We start from the raw sequence: 6000 nt of genomic DNA, 5'->3' as shown, positions 1-6000 counted from the left end.
TGATCGGTATCTAGGCATAACTCTCACAATCCAAACAATTTGAATACTACTATTAATACATCAGAATAAATTACAAACACACCCTCTGAAGTTTACTTAAAATATGAATTATTTCCTGTGATTTTTAAAATTACACCCCTGCCCCCTAAGGTTTCTAATTTCATAATAAATAGCCCATTTTATTAATAAATCATCAAATCAATTAACAATTTTTAATGATGTTATAAATATATTTGAATTAATAATTTACGTAATTTAATTATTATATAAGAGAACAGTTAGAAATTTCATTTTTTCAATTAATCCTATTAAATAAAATTTTTTGACAATGGAGTATTTGTAACTTTCCAAACCACCGAGGTAATCTGTATTTTAAACAAACCTCAAGGAGTGCATTTGTAATTTACCCTAACATATAATTATATATAATACTATCTAATTATTTTTCCCTAGTTGAATTAAATTACGAGTTAATTACCTAAAAGTCCTGTTTACAAATGTTATGATAGCTTAGGTCCTATCCAAGTTTTTTTGAACAAAAAATCCATATTTAGTAAAATTGAGAATATTATCAAAATTTCCCAATTTTTAAAATTAAGAACATTATCAATTTTGCGTAGTAATGTTCTACATAATTGTTTCACTAATTGATAAAATAAAAAAATAAAAAAAAGAGCATTAGATTAAACATTTTTGCTCTTCTATTTATTGGTTTAATTCAACTGTCCAATAAAACTGAGAATATTATCAGTTTTTTTTTTCAGCTTTAAGACTGAGAACATTATCAATTTTTCATTTTTAAAGTTTTTTTTTTTTCAATTTTGCACATCAATATTTCATCATCATGCTCCTTTATAGACACAAAATGTAACGCCCTCAAAATAATACGTAAAACCCATCATTCTTGATATGCAACAATATAAGAGAAATAAACATCTTTCTATTTATCAGAGTAGTTCTTACAAAAGTATTACATGTTGACAACAAAAGTAAACGCCCTATGGGCTTACAACTTTCCAAGCCAACACTTGGTTACAAGAAATGAGTACTAACTCATATACATATTAAGCCCTTAGCTTGAATTTACATGTAATACATCAAAGGAAAGCAAAACACCCAAAAAGTCTGTCAGCCTCTAGCCTCCCAAGCTATGTCCTTGGAGATGGCATGCTACCTGTACCTGAAAATTGTCACACCCCATACTCGCCCCTAAAAGTTTGGGCATGACCACCTCAGAAAACGGACATAAAACCTGATGAATATAATCTACGAGGCCTGAACGGAAGCATTTAATAGTATATAATAGCAAACAAAAAAAATAATAATAATAACAATATATCCATTGAGCTACTACTACCATGCCAGGATCACAAACAGAACATAATGCAGATAAATATACAGTGACGTGCACCTGAAGATAGCTATGTACATATACATATACGCCGATCTTAATAGACATTTAAGGTACAAATTAAAACTTAGTAAGACTCCATAACTTGAATGATCAACAGCTAAGAGCTTAGATACTCAGAGTTTGACAACTGGGTAACAAAAGCCATAGGTGAAGGTTGATCTCCAGGTTGAGTGCCTACAGAAACAAACATAAAATAGAGTGAGTCAAGCTCAGTGAATAATAACACATAACAATTCAATGCTCAGCGTGAATTATAATCCATATCCATGTGTTTATCAATAAAGAGGACATATGGTTTATTTGTTTCTGTATGCATAGCTAAGTATCTTTTTCAGAAAACTTGTCATATCTTGAACATTCGGGGTTTCATAGTGCATCTAGGCATTTTGGGGAAAATTATCCAGCAAGCATATCATATTATAAACATATCATAAGTTCATAGCATTTTTCTCATTTCAAAAATTACTTACCATATGAAACATTTCGTAACTCCAAATAAGGATTTCATCAAAATCATTTATATTTTAAGTATCTTTTACGGAACGGCCTTGAGCCTAATCTTAAACACAATGGCTTTAAGCCCTTAACAGAACGGCTTGAAATCCTTAACAAAATGGCATGAAGCTCTCATCGAAACGACATAAAGCCCTTGAAACACATTGGCATTAAAGCCCTGAAACATATGGCATAAAAGCCCTTGGAACATCTGGCACAATAGCCCCTTGAAACATATGGCATAAAAAGCCCTTGAAAGATGGCATATAGCCCTTGAAAAGTTGGCATGAAGCCCTTGAACATAGATTGGCATTAAGCCCATGTGATGGCATAAAGCCCTTGTAATGGCATAAAGCCCTTGGAATGGCGTAAAGCCCTTGTAACTTGTATAGCGATCCCAGGCTTACCCTTGTTATACAGTGATCCGGACATGTGTCCGTGAATGTTGGTAGTTGTTTATTTTCTAGTTTGCATCCTCTTTACTTCATATTTGAGTTATAGGATGTGTTGGGCAGGTTTGTTACAGGTTGGTTGCGTTTGGGAGCCTAGAGTTGCTGCCCAGATTTTTGGTCCTTCGCTCGAGCGAGGAGTCTGTCGCTCGAGCGAGAGTTGTGTTGCACCGGTTCTGGACCTGAGAGCTGTCTTTCTTGGCTCGAGCGAGCTTTTCTTGGCTCGAGCGGTCTGGGTTTTTCTTCGCTCGATCGAGAACTTCTTGGCTCGAGCGAGAGTTTTCTGTGTCTGGTCGCTCGAGCGACCAATCCTTCGCTCGAGCGAGAGTGTTTTATATCAGTGCACAGCAGCGTCTAAAACATCACTTTTTCACTTCTTTTCTTTGAGCAAACCCTTAACCCGACACTCTCTCTCTCTAAAATTATATTCTCTCTAAGATTTGATCTCCCTAGAGTGTGAATCTAGCCTAGGGCCTTTGTTAAAAAGATAGAGGGTGTTGAGAGCTTCGATTTGATCTGAAAAAGTTTGGATTTGGAGCAAGTTGATCTTGGAGTCTTCATCTCCTTTGTGGCTTAAACTTCGAGGTAGGGATAACCTACTCCTCTCTATGGGTTTTGTCTTTAAATTTTGGTATTTTGAGATGTTGGGCTTGGTTTGGTAATTTTGTAAAAGTTTGGGACTTTTGTGTAATTTTACAAAAGTTGGGGTTTTATTCATAATAAACCTAGATGCGTGTTTGGCATAGAAAAATGGAACGATTGTTGAATCATTGATGAAAATGGAACCTAAGGGTTGAAATGTTAATTATGGGAATTGACCTAATTACATTGTTTAATTAATTGGGATAATTAATTGAGAAGAATGAAGAAATGAAATGTTGATTGAATATCCATTGTGCATTTATTTTCTGTTTAGAAATAACTGCTTTGGGCTATCGGTGGAGGATAGTCGTGATTGTTGTAGACAATGCATGATGATTAGGTAAACTGAAACTAATCAATGAAATGTGTCATGGAACTTGACGGTTAATTGAATACATTAATTGTATGTATTGTGTGATTGTATATAGAACCAATGTGTTTATATACGTTATGTGTAGAGGAGGAGATAGGGGATGTACTCCGCGGTTTAGGGGAAGATAGGGGATGTACCTCTAAACCGGATAGGTATTGGGAGGAGATAGGGGATGAACTCCGTAGACAGAGCTCATATGCTTGTCTAGAGAAGTGAAGATAGAGCTCATATGCTTATCTTTGTGAAGTGTGGATATAGCTTGTATGCTTATCTGTGGATATTGTTGATATACATATCTGTTGAGAATGTGGATATAGCTTTTATGCTTATCTGAATGTGAGATATAGTTTTTATGCATATCTGTGGAAATGATGATAGAGCTAGCATACTTATCTGTTGAAAAAGGGAAAATGAAAAGTAATTGGGACTTGTAAGTCGTTAACATAAATATGTAATTTATGTGATTGTATCAGTGTTGACCAACTATCAATTGCTAATGTTTTAGTCATTGTCCATGGTTGGTTTAGTGTATTTCTACTGGGCTGTGGCTCACCCTATATGGGATTATCATTTTCAGGTGCAGGAAGCATGCCACCTCCAAGGACATAGCTGGGAGGCTAGTGGCGGGCATAGTTTTGTCGTTTTACTTTTGATGTATTACATGTAATTTCAAGCCAAGGGCTTAAAGTGTAAACGAGTTAGAACTCTTTGTTGTAACCAAGTGTTAACTTGGAAAGCTGTAAGCCCGTAGGGCATTTTGTTATGAGGTTAACATGTAATACTTATGTAATGGAATTCTAATGGATGAAAGGAATGCGGTTAATTTAAATGTAAATGCATGTCTTATCTGATGGGTTTATTGTTATTATTTTGAGGGCGTTACAACTTGTGATGGCATAAAGCCCTTGTAACTTGTAATGGCATAAAGCCCATGAAACTTGTAATGGCACAAAGCCCATGTAACTTGTAATGAGAATGATTTCAGTCTTCTTAAAGTATCAGTATGCAATAATGCACATAAGTTTCCCATGGCCTGATTACAAATTAATACAGGTGTCTCGCGAACAACCGAATAATAATAATCATAACAATTATTAACTGAGACCACATAATAATATTAAACATTGCATGCGTATCACAGGTTCTTGATGACCTCGGGTCCATAAGTAACACAATAGAATAATCTCGGTTTCATATAGATACTTGGCTTAAAGATGAACATAATTCTATTTATTCATTAAGAAACGACGTAGCTTGCTTATAGATAATAGAGAATTTTTATTCGCTATTGATAGAACGAAGTCATTCTAAAGTCGTACCGATATATGCCAATCTTTCAACGTTCACATTGACTTTCACTCATCATAATTGTTCATGTAACATGTTCGTTAAAACTTACAAGAAACAGAGCGTTAGTGATAATAATTATCAATAATAAATAAAATGTACATCTCCGTACTATTACTCACAGTGTGCTGGTAGAGCGTTTATTCCTCCCGAAGCGTGTCCTACATACATATGAGGTCACACATTAATTTTCTAAATCATTTCCCCTAATTTCCTTTCTCATTTTAACACGATTCACAATGCTCATAACAAAGTTCATTCGCAAATTTTAATATTATTTCAAAACATCTCAAAAATCCAATTCAACTTGTACATGCATAATTCAATCCACCAATTCCATGATTCTATTTTCAATTCGGGCAAAAAATCATTATTTATCATCACAAATTAACCTAGGGTTTCAAGAAAAAATATAAAGTTTTTCATAAAAATACAAACTTCTCATACCATGACCTTACATCCCAATTTTCTCCTTGATTATACATCTATGGGTCATATTTCACCACCTTAACTATAAATTGAACCTTCCATGCTTCAAACCCGAAATTCCCAAATCTCATAATTACTCTAAATGCTCAAAATGAAAATCCGTACATTTACACAATGAAAATACTAAAAATCTATCTCTTGATGTAAGTATTGAAGAAAACTAGAACCCCTACCTCAATAATCAAGCAAAGGAGTGAGCTTGAGAAGAAGCCTTCGCAAATCCGAGTTCCAATCGGGTAAAAACATTGATCTTCTCTTATTCTCCATTCTTGATGCAAAAACCATGGTGGATTGTTGTTCAAAATAGAGGAAATCAAGGTTTTGAAGCTAGGGTTTCGGAGGGTTTCGGACTTAGGAGAAGAGGGAAGAAGAAAGGGGAAAGAAAATGTGGAAAAAGATCTCAAAATCCCGTTTTTACGTTGCTGTACTCGCCAACCCCGCTCGAGCGTCCTTATTCCCGCTCGAGCGTACCTGCTCCCAACACAGGTCCCAAAACTTTAATCATGTGTAACTCTCTCATCCGGGCTCCGTTTTAGGCCGTTCTTGTGTCCAAATTGAAGCCCCGGAGATAAGCTTTTCAATGGTTCTAACCTCACATTCAAATTCAAAGTGTGGAAAAATAAAAGGGCAAAAGAGTGACTGTTGAACATAAACAAATTGTTCGAATTAAAGTTTTTGGTCCTATCTTACTTCACCATCAAATTACCATCTCAATCAATACTCCAAAATAAACTAGGAAGGTTCCAAATACACTACTACAATGTCAAGGGTAATCTTGCTTTTCACGCTTG

This window comes from Camellia sinensis, chromosome 7 (assembly GCF_055761805.1).
Source record: "Camellia sinensis isolate YWXY chromosome 7, ASM5576180v1, whole genome shotgun sequence".
In the NCBI taxonomy this organism is placed as follows: Eukaryota; Viridiplantae; Streptophyta; class Magnoliopsida; order Ericales; family Theaceae; genus Camellia; species Camellia sinensis.
Note: the sequence above shows the minus strand (reverse complement) of the source record.